Consider the following 22,416-nt stretch of genomic DNA (forward strand, 5'->3'; position numbering starts at 1 on the left):
TCTATTGATTTTTTTTCTTCTGTTTTCCTGATTAGGATAGTTAGTAAAAATAATTAATGTTTTAACTCCCATAGGCAATGTTTGTCTTTTCCAAGTGTGTATGTTATGTGTGTGTGTTTATGTTAATATGAAACTCTTGAGTATATATGATATGTACTTTTCTATTAATAAGAAATCAATGTTGGACACATTCAAATATCATTTAATAGCCGTAACTAATGATCTTTACTATCAATTTATTAAAAATGCATGAAAGTTCAAAAAAAAATACACTTTTCTAAAAATATAAATAATTGAAATATTAAACAGTATTTAAATTATTATCCCAGTTCCACAATTCAGCCCCACTGGATGAGTGAGTATTAACTGAAGAGGAAACTTAATATCAATGTGTGCCCTTTAATCTAATTGGTTATCATTTCACTATCAAGTAACACCTTGGTTTTATTTTACAGCAACAATATAGCATAAATTATCTTAATAAAAATCTTCCTGAAAGATGACAAATTGTAGGTGTACAATAAACATTTATAGCATGGATGAATGATATGTTTCTGATACTACACCTTTATTCTCAGAATAATCTTGAGGAAGGGAATGCTGTTGGCTTTGGTGGCAAAGTTGGTAAAGGGCAGTAGCAAATGGTGAAAAGTTTTGTTTTCTACTTTTTGGGGTAGTTATTTGGACTTTTTTCTGAAATACCAATAAACAGTTCACTATTAATATATTCATTTTTTCTTTTATTTTTCAGCTAATATTTAAAGATCTACTATATATTGGGCACTCTATTGGAAACTCTGGGAAGTAAAATGATGAATAGGATATAGCTTTTAACATAAGGATCTGCCTTAGACTCGGTTCTCCAGAAAGAGACCTTGAGATGGAGATTTCTGTGCAGGGGATTTATTAAAAAGGATGTGCTCACAGAGGAACTGGAAAGGCAGTGGAGGAAACAGAATGGGGAATCAGAGGAAGCCAATAGAGGGGTGATCTCAAATCCCAGTAGAGAGTAGATAGACCCTGATACTGCAGGATACCTCTGGAGTGTAAGTTTATCTCAGAGTTGTCCCCCACAGCCTCCTCACAAGAAAGGGAGCTGGGATTCCAAAATCCAAAGTCTGTCAGGCATCAGTCAAGGGTTGCCCCAAGGTCGGGCTGGAGGGCAGTGATTTCTTAGGTACTTCCTTCTCCCTAAACAAAACCACTCCAGTAGTATTTTTCCCAAAATAGGTACTGCTATTAGTTACTGCATATTAGAAGGAACCCGTTCTTCACCCTGAACAAAAATGGATCTGGATAGAGCACCCAAAATTTCCCTTTTAGGCATGTATAGTCAAGTAGCTGTAAGGAAAATACAGAACTATGGCAAAAAAAGAGTGGTATATGTACCATAAAAGAGTTACAGACAATAGACTGTAGAACATCGATGGACGGAAAGACCAGTTGCAAAGGAATTTCTAGAAAGACATAGTGGACAAGATTATATTTGAGGTGGACTTTGAATATTGAGCCCACCTCAAATATTTTGATACAGATGGGAAGAATTTTATAAACTGAGACTAGTATTAGTAGTCACATGGAAGAGAAACATTAGAGAGCATGTCTGGATAAAATTAGATTTGGCCAATTTCATTAGAGCACAGAGAATGTATGGAGGATGAATTGGAGGGCAGGCTAAACAATAATGTGGGAGGACGAAGCAGATCCTTGAAATCCAGGGTCAAAAATACACATGATAAGTGGCAGGCAATAGGAGGAAGCTACTGAAGGGATGATTAAAGAAGTGGTATGATAATTCCCAGATCTCATTTTGCAATTTCAGTGTATGTCTTTTTCAGGAAACATCTGAGAATTCTTAACAAAAGTAAAACTGATTTTCTTAACTTTTAATTTAGGAAATAAATACTGATTCCATATACTATATTTCTACTGTACCAAAGAGTAGATATCTCTGATATAATTACACCAAACAGTATCCCGACTCTAAAAATAATTTTGGGGTTTTAGTCATTGGAAGTTCTCACTTCTCAAATTGGTGAATGACTTCTGGGTTTCTAATCAAAATTCCAGAAATGAGCCCAACATAAGCAGCCATAGGGCTGCTGGGAAAAGCTACAGAATAGCCATGATCTTTTGGCTCTCAGTCTTTTCATTGGTGGCTGGCATTGCATAAAGCATAGCTGTTCACTGCAATTGTAATTGACAGGTAGACAGCTTTGACTTTCACAGTGCACACATTGCAGCTTGAGCGTTCCTACCCAGTTGGAACCTCACTTGATAATGTCCTGAGAACAAGACAGAGGCAACCATTTCATTCAGACTTTGGTAAGGAAACTAAAGAGGAAGAGTGATGTTGCCAAGAAATCAATAGCTGTCACTCAATTTATTATGGGGTTGCTCTCGCAGGAATAGCAGTATAAAGTAAACGCAGGAAAAGCAAAAGACAGTTTATGACCAAAGGGAGCTGAGAAGGCTTCAAATCATTCCATTAAATCAGGGGTAGTCTAGGGCCTTAGCAGAGACACTGACTTGCATGAGGATGAATAAAAACAACTTAACTTTATAGATCACTTACTATGTGCCAGGCAGCAATATATACAAGATATATCCTATTTCTTTCTTTTAAGAGCCAAGGAAACTAAGGAGAATTTAAGAGCACAATCTAATAAGTATCAGAGCCAGGATTCAAACCCAGACATTCTCTCCCTCCAGAAACTGTGCTTAGATATTGTTATAGACTAAATGTGTATGTTCCCCCCAAAATTCATATGTTGAAATCCCAATCTCTAATGTGATGGTACTAGGAGATGGAGCCTTTGGTAAGTGATTAGATGGTAAGGGTGAAGCCCTTATGAATGGGATTAGCACCCTTATAAAAGAAACCCAGAAGAGCTTCTTCATCCCTTCTGCCTTGTGAGGACAGAGTGAGAAGATGGCCATCTGTGAAGCATGAAAGCCCCCACCAGACACTGAATCTGCCAGCTCCTTGATTTTATATTTGCCAGCCTCCAGAACTGTGGCAAATATATTTCCATTGTTTATAAGTCACCCAGTCTAAGATATTTTTGTTATATCAGCCTGAACAGACTAAGATAGGAATTGGTACTGAGAAGTGGGGCATTGTGCTAACAAATACCTAAAAATGTGGAACTGGCTTTGGAACTGGTAATGAGTAAAGGCTGGAAGAATTGTGAGGTTTATACGAGAACACACCTACATTTCAATGAATGGACATTTAAAGGCGACTCTGATGAGAGTTTAGAACGAAAAAAGAAGAGCTGTACAGAACACTTCAATCTTCTTAGAGAATACATAAATAATCCTGAACAAAATGTTAGTAGAAATATGGACGATAAAGGTCATTCTTATGAGGTTTCAGTCAGTAATGAGGAACATATTATTGGAAACTGAAGGAAAGACAATTCTTGTTATAAAGTGGTAAAGAACTTGGCTGAATTGCATTCATGTTCTATTGGAAGGTAGAATTTAGGAATGAGAATATTGGATATTGAGCTGAAGTTATGTCTAAAACAAAGAACTGAAGGTGCAGCTTGGCTCCGCCTGACTGCTTATAATCAGCAGTAATGTGAGAAGTGAGAAATGACCTAAAGATGAAATTGTTATGCAAAAAAAGCAGTAGAACTCAAAGATTAGGAAAATTCTCAGCCTATCCATATTGTACAAAAAGAGAAAGCATGGTCAGAAGAGAATAATAAGGGTGCGGCCAAGTGACAGGAGATTAGCATGTATCAGCCTTCTCAACAGAAGCTGGGAGCTATTCTACAAAACAATGGAAGAAAGATCCTGGATGCAATTCAGAGTTCATTAGAGCTGTCACGCCCATCACAGGCCCAGAGTAGAAGGATCTGAGGGGAGAATGGTTTCACAGGAGGAGTCACCAGTACCTCCAGCACCTTGGTACATGCTTCCTGGCACCACCTCACATCCCGGACTCCGCTCCACACTCCGGCCCTGTGGTCTTTTGTCGCCCCAGGAAGAGCTCCAGCAGGCCTTGATACAGAGCAGGCCACAGTGTCCACCCTGCCAGAGGGTATGGGCAACAAATTTCAATGGTGTTCACGTGGTGCCATCTCTACTGGCACCAAGAGTACATATGCTGTGGGGTTTCAAAGGATGGGGACACACAGAGCCACAGATTTGGGTCTCTAGTCAACAAGTGCCACAAGGCCCATGCAAAGAGCCACTTCCAGGCCATCCTGCTGAGCCTGGAGGGCAGAGCATCAAGTAAAGAGGATTACTCACAAGCCTTAAAATCTCATAGAGTTTGCCTTGTAGCTTGAATCTGCTGAGGATCCCTTATCCCTTTCTTCTTTCCTATTTCTCCCTTTTGCAATGGAGATGTCTATCCCATGCCTGTTCCACCATCATATTTTGGAAGCATATAATTTGTTATTGCTTCACAAGTTCACAGCTGGAGAGCAATTTGGCCCAGGATGAATCATATCATCCATATCTGATTTAGATACTTAGATGAGACTTTTAATTTTAGACTTCAGAGTTAATGCTGGAATGAGTTAAGAGTTTAGGACTGTTGGAACGTAATCAGTATATTTTGCATGTGAGAAGGACCTGAACTGTGGGGGTCAGGTAGAATGCTAGGGACTAAATGTTTGTATCACTCCAAAATCCATATGTTGAAATCTTAAACCCCACTGTGATGGTATTAGGAGGTGGGGCGTTTGATAGGTGATTAGGTCACAAGAGTGAATCGTATTAGTGCCCTTATATTAAAGCCTGGAGACCTCCCTTGCCCCTTCTGGCATGTGAGGACACAGAAAAAAGATGGCCATATATGAACCAGGATGCAGTCTCTCACCAGACACTAAAACTCTTAGTGCCCTGATCTTGGACTTCCCAGCCTCCAGAACTGTGAGAAGTAACTTTTTGTTGTTTATAAGCTACCCAGTCTAAGATAGTTTTGTTACAGCAGCTGTAACAGACCAATACAGATATAATATTCAATGTTATCTCCTGAGGGCACTTGAGAAGTCTTTCTCTTTTTATCTGTAGCTGTATGCTTCTGGTATGGCAAAAAGAAACTCTCTGTAAATATTAATTAGTGTCTCTTGCTTCAGAAAACTGACATTGCCATATTGGGCAAATAATTTTTTACTCTGAACACAAGTAGCATGCATTACACTGTGCCCACACCAATGAAAGAAACTGTGGAGTCCTTGCAATGCCGTAGCTCCTATACATCTCTCAGGCAGCTTTCAGTGGTATGGACTGTGTCCAGTAGAGAAAACACAGGGAAACTGCATGGAAAGTACCAAAGTGTTCTCTGGTCTTTTCAAGGAAAACTGATTTTGAAGGGCAGCATTACTAAGTCAAAGGCTTTGGAAAATGTGACGGACAGTAAGTGTAAACAATTTGGCATATAATGACTAGGGAAAGGGAGGAGGGCACCAGTGATTAAGTAATGGAGTGATGTCAGCAGACTCCTGGCAGAGCAGAGATTATTTGCACTCAGCCACTGAGAGGTCCTGAACAAACTTGGAGACTGAGAGTCGATTATGGAACAAGAGTCAGTTTTTCAGAGAGATCACGGAAAAAGAAAAGGGAAAATACTTAAGAGGAGAAAGAGGCCCAGTCTACAGGGAAGTCAAAATCTCATAATGACTCCCTATTTCTCTTAGAGTAAAGGCCAGAGTCCTTATTATAACCTACAGAGCCCTAAATATTATTGCTGATTCTTTTTCTCTCTGATCTGACCTTCTACTGCCCTCCACCTTGCTCATTCTGTTCTAGCCACATTGGCTTTGCTGTTCCTCACACACACACACTGAGCATGCTCCTGCCTGATGACCTTACACTGGCTTTTCCTATATCTGGGAAAAGATTTTTAAAAAAACAAAATGGGGGGGTTCCCCCAGTTATATCCATGGTGTTACCTCCCCTGTCTTTGATTAAATTATATTTTCTCCATGAAACCTACCTTTACAATCTTATTTAAAGCTCCAACTGTCCTCATCACATGCCCCAGTTCTTCACACTCACAAAAATTTTTGGAACAGTTAATAGTGATTCTACTTCTCCTCTATTTAGGAGCATGGAAGAACTGGACTTCAGACTTGTAAGTTAACCTTGCCCATCTGATTTACTTTGGCTAATGAAATATGAGCATAAATGACATGTATCACTTCTGGCTGGAAGCCTTTAGGAGCCACCACTTAATTTGCCACTTTCCCTCCCCACAGCAATAGGAACCAGCCACGTTGTAGATGATGAAATGAGAAATAAAATATGCTTTGTTAAAGACATTAAGATTTGGTGCAGTTATATCAGCAAAACCTATCCTCTTTTGAAAGATATATTCAGTATATATTTTTCTTTTTCACCACTTTCTAACATACCATATATAATTTACAGTAAGTAAAGTAGTAAATAAGTAGGTAAAGGGAAACTCATAAGCTTTAACTCTCTGCCAGAATATAAATTCTAGGATAAGAAAGGAATTTTTTCTGTTTTATATCACACTGTGTCCCAAACACTTAGAATACCGTGTGCCTGGTATATAGCAGGCACTCAATGATTGTCTGGGGGAATGACTCTGTTAATCAGTGGTGCAGTTTTCAAAGATCATTAGGATGCATAGGTTATGGAATTACTAGGAACAACAAGGATAAATTAGAGTTATTTTAATGAGATGACAGCTCTGGAATTCATTAAAGAAAGGATATATTTCAATGAAGAGGAGTTAGTTAGCTTCCATACTTTCAGCAACAGGCTGTGGTAGCTATACATGGCATACATGGGTAATCCAGGGTCAGCAGCCCTTTCAGAAATGTGGAGCTAGGATTATGCAGACATGTAGAAGACCCCTTCTTCAAATGTTTATACTTGTACTAAAATTACTAATTTATGGAGTTTATCACATTCAATTTAAAAGACAGACTGAGATATGCCAATTTTATGTAACCAAAAAACATTTTCATGTAGTACACTCTTGTATAGTATACAATGCTCTCCCCAAAAGTCTGGCCTGAGATAGGTTGAAGGAAATTGAAATTTCAATACTTATGTTCATTTTTTGTATTACTAAGAGTGAAATCCTAGGGTTGATGACCTTTTGTTTAGCATACAGCATAACTATTTTCTTTCTTATGCAAAGGTAGGCCCACAAAATATCCTAGGGTAGAGGGTGAGAGATAGATCACTTTAAGAATCAAATAGTCGGCTTCAGAATCTGTTCTTGTCAAGCTGAGGTCTCAGGGTTTGGGAAGCCTTGGAACAGACACAAGAGAAGAGAGGAGGTGGTTGAAATATAGTTTAAGGGAGAAAAAGGGCCACTGAGATGTATTAGTACCAGAAATTGTCAGAGAACTTAGAGAACAATTATTTCTTACTTTTAATTGTAAGTGAATTCCTATTTCATGCTATTCCCTATTCTCCATTACCACAAAGGCTATTCCATTTAACAGTGGTGCTGCTTTGAGGTAAGGAGGAGGCTGATGAAGTGATGAAAGTGAAATGTGAACTAGCATGAGTGGAAAGAGGGTCAGTAGTGGTAGAAGAACATGCAGGAACCAAGTCTTTTGGGTGAACAGAAATTCCATGTCATAGAGAACTTAAAGCCCATGAGAGTATATAAAATCTTGAAGAAGACTGTGAACTTCCAAATTCAGGGTAAAAAAATATAAGGTAAAGGGTTATTGCTTAAACTGAAACTCAGTAATTGAAATAGAATTCACTTACTGACCTATCAGTTTTATACTGATAGAAAAATTGTGACATAAACCCAGAGTGTGATGGACCTTACATGAATAAAGGCTCAAACTCAGGTGTCAATAAAATAAAAATTGTGAGCCCTCTTTTTCCCTTCCATTCAAATTTACCTCAGTGGAAGTACACATTATTAATAAATTTCAAATGTTACAGGTTGGTTTCTCTGGGAAGCAGATCCTGAAACAGAGATTGCTGTGTGAGAGGTTTATAAGGAAGTGCGCCCATGATCAATAACTGTGCAAGGGAATGAAGGATGCAGGAGTGGTCAGAGGGGAAAAGGAGGCTACAATGCAATCCCGACCAAGGCTACAGCCAAGCCCATAGAGAAATCTGGGATGACCCTTCAGAGTTGTCCTGCATTACAATAAGGAGCCTTGGCATTTCTACCCTGGTAATGACTAGACATTATGTGTAGGCCCTGTGATCTTTAGTGAAGCAAGACTTTTTAGCCAAGGGCAATTTCCAGAAAAGACTGAGAGCCTACAGCTGTCAGCAGGCAGCCCACCCACTGAGAAACTGGGAAGGGGTGGGAAATCCTTCAATTTTAATCAGGATTCTGGGCAATGTATAACAGTATTCATTATAGTACCATCCTAAACATCATATCTATACATTTTCTAGTATCATATGAGATAATACAACATAATTAACAAAATATAAATTGGCAAAATCATAAATAGATTCGTAATACTTATTGTTCTACTATTTTCAAGAACTCTCTATTTTTAAAAAATATTTCTTTCTTTGGCTGCGCTGGGTCTTAGTTGCAGGATCTTCAGTTGCAGCATGAGGGATCTAGTTCCCTGACCAGGGATTGAACCCAGGCCCCCTGCATTGGGAGCATGGAGTCTTAACTACTGGACCACCAGGGAAGTCCCTACAGCTCTCTATTTTAGTATATGAAGCTCTTACTTTTTTAAACAACTATTTAGTATTACCTAGTATTGATATACCATAAATTTAGTTAACTCCAACTGTTTTGGTTTGTGCCCATGTGGGGTTTTTTATTTAGCATGCACTCCTAGAAGTGGCATTTCTGTATCAAAGATATGGACGTTTTAAATAGCAGTAGGTGATGTTAACTAACCCCCACTGAAAGATGACAGACAAATTCACACACTCTCAAAAAGTACATGAGAATGTGTATTTTCCCACAGCTTTGCCAATTTTGGATGGTGGCATTCTTTTTCATTTTTGTCAATGTAATGGAAAATAAAAAATAGTGTGTCACTGATGTCTTAATGTGAAGTACCCCAATTTATTGTGTAACTGAACTTAATTTCATATTACTGTACAATGCTCTTTGGCATTCCTCCAAATCGCTTGTTCATATCATTTTCCTATCTGTATTTTGATTTGTTCAACCATTTTTTTTCTTGACACGCAGGCTTTATTTAAAACTGTTAACTAAATTTTTTATTTTCTTCTACTCAATATTTATATTTTAATTTCTGTTTATAGAATTGTAGGCCATGAGAAATTTTTTTTAAACCAACAATAAACTAAATACTCCAATACAAAAATATCAATGAATCTAACAGAAACAAAAATAAATAATAACCAAAATATTTTTTATTTTTACCAAATCTTGGAATGCATCCCCTAATAGAGTTTTATAGCATTACAGAGTCCAAGAAATCATGTTAGGTATTTCAAATACAGGGAATTTAATATGCGAAGTTGTTTATAAACATGTTGACTTGGGTTTAAATTTTCATTTCATGGTGAAAAAGGCAGAAAATAATCAGTGTGAGGCCCCTCCCTTGACTCCTCAATATTGTTTTATCAGGCACATTTCATGCTAATCCCCAGAAATACCATTCAATAAATTATTTATCTTTGGTTTCCTCTCAATCCCCCTTTTGTATTCTCCACCCCACTTATAGTATCAAAATATTTTCTTTCCCTCAAACAAAAGGCCTCTAGCAGTTTCTTTCTGCCTTGAAGGCTTCCAGTCACAGAAGGAACCAATCAAAAACCCATTTGTTTTGTAAAGCTATTGGTAAAATAATGAATCAGCTCTTTCCAACACAGTAATCATTTAAAGAACCACAGTAAAAAGAAATTACTTAAATCCCCAATTTCTTGTGGAGGAAAGTAAGAAACTCTGTGCTTGGGGTAGGGCGAGAGGACAGGGCAAACAGCAAGTATATATGTTTGTGAGAGCAGTGCTTCAAATCATTCCATGCACAGGTGTTATCTGCCTCTCCCACAAATATATAAAATTTAGAAAATCAGCCCACAAATTGTACCCCTTTCTTTTTCCCTTGCAAATTGGAACACTTAGAGGAAAGCAGGATGTCTAGAGTTATGAGAAATAATGTTTTCTCAGAAGACAGTAGAATAATTTCAGCAGAAGAAAGCCACATGAGTGCACTTGATGTCAAACACTGGAGTTAAAGGTTGAAGCCAAAGTCTTAGATTCAATTGTCAGCCCTTTGTGCCAGTTCACAAAAAGGATTCAACAGTTTTAAGGCACAGTCTCCACACCGATAAAATGTGAAGATGTGCGAGACAAGCAGCAAGATCCCTCTCAGATTGTAAATTCCTGTGGTCTATGATCCTGGCTTTTTTGGTCCCTAAGTGGTACAGCTACTCTACTCAGAACCAGACAACACTTCTCCCACTGCTTTAAAGGAATTCAAGAGCTATCAGCTTAATGGGAAATGTTCTGATCAATAAATCTAGAACTTTGGAGAGCATAAATTCACCTGGTGATCTTACAAAAAGACAAAGCCTTGGACCCCTCTTCAGTATTCTGACACAGTAGATTTCAGTGTGTCCCCAATGCCTGCAATTTTAAAAAGCTTATCAAGTGATACTGACACCTATGGAAATTTCAGAACCACTAGTTTAGGTCTTGGCATTTATATGCACATTGGTCTAATTTCCACTTCAAGGGGTTAGATAGAGTTAAGTGATATTTTCCCTCTGTAATTTTGCTTCCACATATTCTTCCTCTCACAGGAGAAACCTGTTTGTTAGGTAAACTTTGCACTCCTGGAAAATTATTCTTTTCAAGGTGATAGACCTTTTGCAAATTGTTAGCTGCTCTGGATATAATTTTGTGGTTTTTAAAACTCAGGGTGTGAAGTACAGTTTGCAAATGTCTCTGAGAAGGGTTGCTTCAAAAGTTGAGAAGTGCTATATGGGAGGCTCTGAGCAGAATAAGCACAGAGGGGGAGCTGTCCACAGTATGCATTATGCCAGAATAATGACAATGATTAGCATTTATATCATGGGCTTTAAAATACTGGAATTTTAAGATCTACCACGCTTCGCTGATAAAATGTAAGATGCATTTTTGATGCTAATATCGAACACATTCATGCTTCTACATCTCTCATTTTCCCTCCATTTACAAAGAAAGGAGCATCCCTCCTCCAGAATAAACCTAAGAAACTCATCTCTGAATTCAATCCTATCTAATCCTGAATCTTAGGACCTTGTCCCACTCTGTCATCCCAGGTATTCTAGTACCCCCTGCCCCCAATCTCTCCCTCCTTTATTATCATTTCTTTCTATTTGCAAATATGTACTGGTCTTCTCATCCTTTGGAAGAAAAAATGTGAAAGTCTTACCTGTGTTTGATGCTTCCCCTAATGCCTTCCTATTCTTCTTCCTTTTATGGTCAAACATTTCAGAGGAAAGTCCACAAATTTTTTTCATCACTTATTTCCTCCATAACATGCTTCTTATTTATGTTTTTTTCTCATTACACAAAATGCTCTCACGTGCTCTTTCTCACTCTCGCTCTCTCTCTCCCCCCCTTTTGCTGTCTTTCTTGATATATACATATGTGTATATATATATGTGTACATATTTTATGTATATATAACATATATGCACATATGTACACACATATACATATGTATATAGAGAGATATTAATATACCTAATGAGCTAAATCTAATGTCCTTGTCTCATTCTTCACACACCTTGCATTTCTGCTAAATGTCTCATTTTCCACCTACTTACTCTGATCAATGAGAATATGTGAAGGTACGCTACAGTAAATAACCTAAGATGTGTGAAGTTGCAGCTAATTACAAAACTTGAATGACTTAAAATAGCAGATTTATTTCTCTCTCATGAAATAAGACCATCATGGGTTAGTTGGGAAATGGGAGAGGAAGGCTCTCTCATCTCACTCAGGTAATCAAGATGGAGGAGCAGCCACCATCTTGAACATTGTCATTTCCCAAATTAGATGGAAAAAAGAACTCCAAAATGTCTCACACGAGTTAATTGCTCCAACCTAGACGTGACATATGTCAAGTCCACTCACACATCATTGGCCAATATTACATGTCCCACCAACCCATGTATAATCCAAAACACGAAGTCTCCCATGTGCTCAGAAAGTAGAGAGCCAGAAATATCTGGTGAGAAGTATCGTTAATCCCATCCTTTTAAAAAATATATTCTCCTTTTTGGCTTCTTTAGTATTTAATTCTCATAATATTCCACTTCATGTATATTTCACTCTTCTTTTTTCTCACACAGCCCCCAAATACTGTGATAACCCTAGAGTCTACTCTCTCTGCAGTCTCTGGAGTCTACTCACTCCTATAGACCTCACTGACTTTCATGTATTTAATTATCTCTTCTGGGTTGATGATTCGTTAATCTATATTTTCAGATCTTCCTTCTACTACTTCTATAGCTCAATAGCTATAGGGACATGTGAGGTCAGCACTGGAAAATTATTTCACCTTACGATGAAGTCACATTATAAAAAGTGCTCTATAGAGGGTTATAAGATCAATGAACAAAGGCTTAAGAATGAGGGCTCTTCAGTGGTAACATAACAGGAAATATTGGTCTGGAATACATGGAAATGGGTGGCTACACTCTTCAAGTTTTCAAATAATAGCTTATGTAGAATCAAGGAAGATTTTGATTTAAATCCAGCAAATATATTTCAGCATATAATACATATCAGACCTTGTGCTGTGAATATCCACATTTATTATCTTGTTTAATCTTCACAGCAACAAAAAATCTAATGCTTTGTATTAAGAATACAGAGGTTTAACATTAAAAGAATATAAGATAAATCTTAGGGAAAAAAAGCAGAAATACTTTAGAATCATCTACCACAGCTAAGTGTTTGATAATTACTATAAAGACAGAATGGTATGAAAACTAAGATCTCTGATTGTAGACATTCCCATGGCTGGCAGCTTTCTTTGGTCTAAATCAATGTTTCTCATGCTCTAGCAGTAAAATTGCTATTCAGGGTTGTAAACACAAAACCATGAATAATTTACTCTATGGATTATTTAAGGAATTTTCAAACTTAGTTTTTACTACATGTGATTTTTTTCACCTCATCCTACAAGTTAACATGCCAATCCTTCATATGCATATGTTATACTTCCTATAATTAAGATAACTAGGATCCCCACTTCAATACAGCGATATTGATTCATAAACTTTTTCCATACTTCCATACAAAATTATACCACTTGATATCAGTTACAATATAATTCAAAAATTCCATTACCTCCTCAAATATTTTTGTACTCTCACCATCAGCCTCAGATAAGAATCCTATGAAACACAAAAATATTTTAAAAGATACAAAGTGACAGCTACTGTATCATAAACAAGAGGAGTCCATCTGTATAAAGGATCAAATATAACATTCTGTCTGACACATTCCCACAACTCAGCCCTTCTGCAAATGCAGGTACATATTACTGGTTTTGATCTGAGAAATTAGTGTCATGAACCTAGAGGCTTTACTCTTTTCTTGTGCTTCCAATCTATTATACCACCCTTTGCACAATTAGTCCATCTGAGTACTATTTTGCTCCCTGTACCTCCAGACCTATTATAACAGTTCCAATATGAGGTTTAGAGGTGGTTCAAGGAGTCATGGACTCTATCATATTTTTAGATTTATTTTCTTATTGAGGTAACACTGGTTTACAATAGTCTACGAGTTTCACGTGGACAACGTTATACTCATACTTCTATATACCCTATAGCGTGCTTACGACCAAAAATTTACTTTCCATCCATCACTACACAATTGATCCTCTTTACCAATTTTGCCATGCTACTACCCCTCCCCTTCTGGTAACCACTACTCAGTATCTAAGTGTTTGTTTTTTGTTTGGTTTGTTCATTTATTTTGTGTGCTTATTTGTTTGTTTGCTTGTTATATTCTACATGTGAGTGAAATAATACAATATACATTCTATAATTTTAAATAAAGAGTAGTTCTGGTTCTTAATTGATCATTATGGCAGCTATAGACGAGGAGTCTGAACCCAAAGGTGTGTTCCCATTTGGAAACTGGCCTTTGACAATGTAACTGGATCCCACCAGAAAACTCTGCAAAAATGTAGCCTTTCCATTTTCAGTTGTGAGTGGATACAATTTTCAATGAAATAGTTACATGAATGAAAATATAGTCCAGAAAGAATATGTTCTTCACATGTTATGAGTCTACAGAAATGGTTGCCTAAAGAACATGGGGATTTTGCAGCTTGAATCATCAATCATGTTGCTTTCTACTTTCCTCTTATATTGTACTATGCTTACCTCATCCTCACTAATCCTCTTTTATTTCTATTAACTTCTCTTCTATGGTTTTCCCCCATCCTGACCATATTTTGGTATCTCCTAGCTCTCAATTTTTGGCTACTTCTCATAACTTCTGTTCTCAACTTTCTCCTCTGGCATAACACTTCTATGGTTGAGTCCACTAGTAATGACATCCCTGTTTAAAAGTTTTACTACATAATGGCTTTCATAGTACCCCTAAAGGTGTCTCCTCTTAGCACAGTTCAGCCATCTGGGTGAAGAGTAAGGGCAATTATAGTCCTCATTAATCTTCCTTCACTCTACCTTTTACGTCATGGTTGTATCATGCCATTAGATGCAGTTTTCTGGCATTTTATACTAATAAAGCTTGTGTTTTTGGTATTATGTCATTAAAAAGCATAAGTAACAGTATTCCACCAGATGTAATATTGTAAATTGTTTCCTTACGTTATAAAGACAGTGTTTAAAATGTATAAGAATATAAGAATCAGAATTAAATAAATTTGGATGGATTTAAATTCCAGTTCCACTGCTTATTAAGTCTGTGCTTTAATTTCCTCAACTGTAAATGGAGAATGCTAAAACATACCTCATGTGATTATTGTAAGGACCCATTAAAATTATTTGTAAAGCACTGAGTGTACTGCCTGGCATGTAGTGTTTACAAAATTAGAGGACAAAATAGCTCTAGTGAACTATCAAAATCAGTTAAAGAAATCGTTTCACTGCCTAGGGGCAAGTGACTCTCTTTGTCACCTAAACCTGTAAATCACTTATTATTACTAGAATGTGGCTGAAGATTCATTCGTTTAACGGGGGTGAAGCAAAGGAAATCAGAGGAAAGGAAAAGTGGTAAACTTAATCCTTGCCATCTGTTCAAACTGTACTATAGTACAGTGAATCATTATAACAAAAGTCATTTTTTTATCTCCTCTTTGTGGCCTTAGCAAATGTAGTTTATTATTGTTTGAGGTCTATACTATGTATCCAAGATATGAATGGTGGAAAAGATATACTGTTATATCTTGGTTCCACTGTATTCTCAAGAAGATAACTGGAATACTGACTTCAATTTGGTCTGACTCACTGCCCATTGAGTTTTATACGGGTGGAATTTTTAAAAATAATATATAAATGTATAATCACACAAATAAAATTTCATATTTTTTATACATAATAAACCCACTTTAATACTGTAAGGTAAATTAAGATTTCTTGATTTACCTAGAGAAATAAAGAGCAGTATTTGTGAGGGCAAAGAAGGATCAGGGTGCTGGCTAGAATAAGAATTAGAGATCTGGATTTCAGAGTCAGGAATGAACGTTTAGTTAATTCTAATTTTATGTCATATTTACTTTTAAAATCTAGGAAAAGGAAAGAGCAGTAAAACACATTTCTAGAAATTAAATGATAAAATAAAACTTCAGAGTGAAGACTGAGCACATGCTATTGAATTTATTGACTTAATCCATTATATACCTGTAATTCCCACTTTTTAATGTGTCTTCTGTGGCATCATGAGAAATTCTAGAAGAATAATAAAGGCATCAAGAAGTTAAGCAAAGCTATCACTAACTTACAGTCTCCTTGCCCATATATCCTTATATCCTTTCATTTTGTTTTGTTTTCTTGTAATGTGGATGACATCCCAGTTTAGTTCAGCCACAAGTGCTTACCTTTTCCTCTCACTCTGGAATTTGCTACCTCTGACTCCCTCCTACCCCGGGATCCTCCTCCTTAGCACTCACCAGCAGTGCCCTGCCTGCCCTTGCCATTCTCCATTCTATTTGAGGGTTTTTGGCTAATGGGTAAAGGTGTGGACAGGTAAGAGTGTTTTAAACTAAAGACAGAAGTGAATGATACGACAGCTGTGCTACTTCTGGAGCTATCCTTATCCTCAACTGAAGGTATCCACCATTAGGGATATGTGGTTTAAAAAATAAGTTGGGAGGAAGAGTCAAAGAAAGAAGAAAATAGATGTGAGGAAGAAAGGAAAGCTGCCTTGTTAACACTCTCACTTTAGTCTATCTTTCTTATATTGTGATTTCTCTCTTCTCTGTCCTGGTTTTTCCTCCTCAGACAGCCCTATTCTAGAATTCCTTTCCGCTCATTCATGAAGCTCACCTTTATCCCCTTGCCCCTGCCTTGATAGAAGACAATCTCAGGGCCCTCCCCTAACACAGGTTTTTCTTTTTTAATTAATCAGCCATGAATAATAAGGTTGATAAAATTCAAACTGATTAAAAAATACTCTTGGGGACTGCATATATAGTATGAATTTCCTTGCTATGTTATATGAATACACGAAGACAATAAAGTTTTTCTTTTGGTCGGCAAGATGGCAGGGTAGAAGGATGTGAGCTCACCCCTTCTTACTAAAACACCAAAATCACAACTAAGTGCTGAACAACCATCGACAAAAAAAAAAAAAAAAAAATGTTGGAACCTACCAAAAAAGACACTCTACATACAAAGACAAAGAAGAAAGCCACAACGAGACAGTAGAAGGGGTGCAAACATGATAAAATCAAATCCCATACCTGCTAGGTTGGCAACCCACAAACTGGAAGATAACTGTACTGTGGAAGTTCTCCCACAGGAGTGAAAGTCCTGAGTCTCACATCAGGCTTCCCAGCCTGGGGGTCTGGCAATAGGAGGAGGAGCCCCCAGAGAATCTGGCTTTGAAGGCCAGCAGGGTTTGATCACAGGAATTCAACAAGGCTGGGGGAAACAGAGACTCCACTCTTGGAAGGCGCGCACGGGTTCTGTGTGCACCAGGACCCAGGGAAAAAGGCAGTGACCTCATAGGATACTGGGCCAGACCTTCCTGCTGGTATTGGAGGGTCTCCTTCGGAGGCGGGGGGTGGTTGTGACTCACTGCAGGGACAAAGACACTGTAGCGGCAATTCTGGCAAGTACTCATCAGCGTGAGCACTCCTGGAGGCCGCCATTTCCTCCTCAAGACCTAGCCGCACCCAACAGCCTGTAGGCGCCAGTGCTAGGACGCCTCAGGCCAAACAACAAACAGGGCAAGAACACAGTCCCACCCATCAGCAGACAGGCTGCTTAAAATCTTCCTGAGCATGGACCTGCCCACCAGAGGAACAAGAAAGACCCAGCTCTACCCACCAGTGGGCAGGAACCAGACTCTCCCACCAGGAAGCCTCTTAGATAGCCTCATCTACCATGAAGACAACTGAGCTCTCTAAAATAATTATAGAGCACTATAAAAATGCATGGCATTGTTATTACTATGACAATCTTTTTGCTTTCAAGTGTAGGTAGGGCTCAAAAATAACAGATGTCTATATTCAGCTAAGCACCTTCCCATAGCTATACATGGCAGGATACTGAAAGTTCTAGAGGCAATTCTTAATATTTATAAAACTATAACAAATGGGAAAAAACCTTTATTAATCTCTTTAGGCTAAAAATTGCCCAAGTTATTTTTACAGGGTGTTTTTAACCAAGAGCCAGTATGAAAATTCACAAATTCCGAATATTATAAAATTTAGAATTTCATAGCATATCCCAAACACAGTTATGAACTTTGTCCATTTATCAGTAAAGCTACAGTAGAGTTAGTGATTAATTATATCTTTTAGTCATTTAACACATTTTCATGAAGCGCTTTTTCTGCATAGTGTGCCACACTAATTCCTATGTGAGATACACAAATACATAAACAACAGTCCTTATACTCTGGAACTTTATACTCTTGTTAGGAGAGATAATATATAATCAAATAAACTCAAAGATGAATGTCAAATAAATAAATCGGATAATATATACTACAGGAATTTAGAGTAGGAATAAATTCCTAGCATTTTAGAGGAAATGATCAGAGAAGTCTATATGGAACTGATGTCATTTGAGCTGGACATTGAAATAAGATTCTGTTTGGAAGAAAAGTAAAAGGTAATAATAATAACAGCAATTTAAAAAATAGTAAGGAAGACAATCATGGGTGGGAATGTGAACTGGTACAGCCACTATGGAGAACAGTATGGAGGTTCCTTAAAAAACTACAAATAGAACTACCATATGATCCAGCAATCCCACTACTGGGCATATACCCTGAGAAAACCATAATTCAAAAAGAGTCATGTACCAAAATGTTCATTGCAGCTCTATTTACAATAGCCTGGAGATGGAAACAACCTAAGTGCCCATCATTGGATGAATGGATAAAGAAGATGTGGCACATATACACAATGGAATATTACTTAGCCATAAAAAGAAACGAAATTGAGCTATTTGTAATGAGGTGGATAGACCTAGAGTCTGTCATACAGAGTGAAGTAAGTCAGAAAGAGAAAGACAAATACCATATGCTAACACATATATATGGAATTTAAGAAAAAAAAATGTCATGAAGAACCTAGGGGTAAGACAGGAATAAAGACACAGACCTACTGGAGAACGGACTTGAGGATATGGGGAGGGGGAAGGGTGAGCTGTGACAAAGCGAGAGAGAGGCATGGACATATATACACTACCAAACGTAAGGTAGATAGCTAGTGGGAAGCAGCCGCATAGCACAGGGAGATCAGCTCGGTGCTTTGTGACCGCCTGGAGGGGTGGGAGGGAGGGAGACGCAAGAGGGAAGAGATATGGGAACATATGTATATGTATAACTGATTCACTTTGTTATAAAGCAGAAACTAACACACCATTGTAAAGCAATTATACCCCAATAAAGATGTTAAAAAAAAATACAGGGAAAAAAAAAAGACAATCATGATGGTTTTCATTTCTGGAGCACAATCTATATTCAAGTATTAGTTAACCCTTTATCTGTCTTGTTTCATTTAATCTTCAAAACAACCCAGTGAGATGGGTATTATCTTTATATTTTGTTGAGAGATGAGAAAATTAGGACTTAGGGAAGTAAAGTAATTGGTAAAGACTACAGAGAAAATAAATGGGAAGACTGTAATTTGAAAATAGGCTATTGTCACCTAACTTCTCCAGCTGTGCAGGATGCTGCCAGAGGCCCTTTTCTCTCTTGCCACATCCAGAGTACTGAATTGTGAACTGCATGACTGGAGGGGGATTAGGGGAGGAGGGAGAATGGCAGAAAAGACTCTCAAAGGGCATTAAAAGGATGTGAATCCTACTAAATGCATCTCAGAGTCCATGAAGAAGCCTGCCCAAGAGCCACTGGGGATGCCTCACCCACACATTCCCCACAACTGGCTTACGGGCCCTAGGTGCTCCATGTGCCTTGCTCCCACACACATCCACTCTATGGCTGCCTAGCTCTGTGTGCTCCCAATGGCAGCAGTAAGAGAGCACTTTGGCAGATGGCTAACTAACATACACAAAAAGCCTGGTAGAATCTGTGGGCCGTGGAGAGACCACAAACCTGAGCATTAGCACCACATTTGGGAAAACAAGAGAAAAGCTGTCAGCACTTGGCCTCGTAGGTTGCATGATCCAGAGAAGGCACAGAGCTTAAGAATTCTGCCACAAGAAGGAGCAAAAAGCATGGAGTAGGCATATCCATAGAAGCATTTAAAAAGCTTCAGAATCCCTAGTAAATCTGATGGAAAGTATTTCTCTCCCAAGGCAGTTAGTAAGAGTAGTGGAGGTGGCTGCTATTTCAAATGCAAAGTTAACAATGCAAAACTTCAAAGAATATGAAAAATCAAGGTAACATGACACCACCAAAAGATTACAATAATCTTACAATACCTGATCCAAAAGACATGGAGATAAGTGATTTACCTAATAAAGAATTCAAAATAGCTGCCTTAAGAAAACTCAATGAGCTACAAGGTAACACAGAAAAACAATCCAACAAAATCAGGAAAACAATACAGGAACAAAATGAGAACTTTAACAAAAATATAGAAATCATTTAACAGAATCAAGCAGAAGTTCTGGAGCTGAAGAATACAATGAATGAAATTTAAAAATGCAATAGAGAGCATCAATAGCAGAATGGATCAAGCAGAAAAAAGACTCTGTATTAGAAGATAGGAACTTTGCAATTGTCCAGTCAGAAGAGAACAAAGGGAAAAGAATATGAAAGAGTCAAGAAAGTCTTTATGATCTATGGGATACCATCAAAAGAAATACCTTGGGAGTTCCGGGAAGATGGCGGAAGAGTAAGACGCGGAGATCACCTTCCTCTCCACAGATACACCAGAAATACATCTACGCGTGGAACAACTCCTACGGAGAACCTACTGAACGCTGGCAGAAGACCTCAGACCTCCCAAAAGGCAAGGAACCCCCCACGTACCTGGTTAGGGCAAAATAAAAAACTAAACAGAGACAAAAGAATAGGGACGGGTCCTGCACCAGCGGGAGAGAGCTGTGAAGGAGGAAAAGTGTCCACACACTAGGAAGCCCCTTCGCGGGTGGAGACTTCGGGAGGCGGAGTGGGGGAGCTTGGGAGCCGCAGAGGAGAGCACAGCAACAGGGGTGCGGAGGGCAAAGCGGACAGATTCCAGCGCAGAGGATCGGGCCGACCGGCACTCACCAGCCGAGAGTCTTGTCTGCTCGCCCGCCGGGGCGGGCGGGACTGGGAGCTGAGGCTCCGGCTTTTGTCGGAGCGCCGGGAGAGGACTGAGGTTGGCGGCGTGAACACAGCCTGCAGGGCGTTGGTGCGCCGCGGCTGGCCGGGAGAGAGTCTGGGGAGGGGTCTGGACCTGCCGAAGAGGCAAGAGACTTTTACGTCCCTCTTTGTTTCCTGGTGCACGAGGAGGGGGGATTGGGAACGCTGCTTGGGAGAGCTCCGGAGACGGGCGCGAGCCGCGGCTAAGAGTGCGGAGCCCAGAGACGGACATGGGACGCTAAGGCCGCTGCTGCCGCCGCCAGGAGGCCTGTGTGCGAGCGCAGGTCACTAGCCACACGCCCTTCCGGGGAGCCTGTGCAGCCCGCCGCTGCCGGGGTCCCGGGATCCGGGGACGGCTCCCCCGGGAGAGCGCACGGCGCGCCTCAGGCTGCAGCGTCACGCCGGCCTCTGCCGCTGCAGGCCCGCCCTGCACTCCGTGACCCTCCCTACCCCCCGGCCTGGGTGAGCCAGAGCCTCCGAATCAGCGGCTCCTTTAACCCCGTCCTGTCTGAGCAAAGAACAGACGCCCTCCGGCGACCTACACGCACAGGCGGGGCCAAATCCAAAGCTGAGCCCCTGGGAGCTGTGAGAACAAAGAAGAGAAAGGGAAATCTCTTCCAGCAGCCTCAGAAGCAGCGGATTAAAGCTCCACAATCAACTTGATATACCCTGCATCTGTGGAATACCTGAATAGACAACGAATCATCCCAAATTAAGGAGCCCTGTGGATGAAAGGCTCTTGGTGCTGCAGCCAGGACTCAGTGCTGTGCCTCTGAGGTGGGAGAGCCAACTTCAGGACACTGGTCCACAAGAGGCCTCCCAGCTGCACATAATATCAAACAGCAAAAATCTCCGAGAGATCTCCATCTCAACGCCAGCACCCAGCTTCACTCAACGACCAGCAAGCTACAGTGCTGGACATCCTATGCCAAACAACTAGCAAGACAGGAACACACCCCCACCCATTAGCAGAGAGGCTGCCCAAAATCATAATAAGTCTACAGACACCCCAAAACACACCACCAGACGTGGACCTGCCCACCAGAAAGACAAGATCCAGCCTCATACACCAGAACACAGGCACTAGTACCCTCCACCAGGAAGCCTACACAACCCACTGAACCAACCTTAGCCACTGGGGACAGACTCAAAAAACAACAGGAACTACGAACCTTCAGCCTGCAAAAAAAAAAAAAAAGGAGACCCCAAACACAGTAAGATAAGCAAAATGAAAAGACAGAAAAACACACAGCAGATGAAGGAGCAAGATAAAAACCCACCAGACCTAACAAATGAAGAGGAAATAGGCAGTCTACCTGAAAAAGAATTCAGAATAATGATAGTAAGGTTGATCCGAAATCTTGGAGATAGAATGGACAATAGAATGGACAAATTGCAAGAATCAGTTAACAAGGACCTAGAAGAACTAAAGATGAAACAAGCAACGATGAACAACACAATAAATGAAATTAAAAGTACTCTAGATGGGATCAATAGCAGAATAACTGAGGCAGAAGAACGGATAAGTGACCTGGAAGATAAAATAG

This window comes from Leucopleurus acutus, assembly GCF_964270905.1.
Source record: "Leucopleurus acutus genome assembly, chromosome: X".
Taxonomy (NCBI): Eukaryota; Metazoa; Chordata; class Mammalia; order Artiodactyla; family Delphinidae; genus Leucopleurus; species Leucopleurus acutus.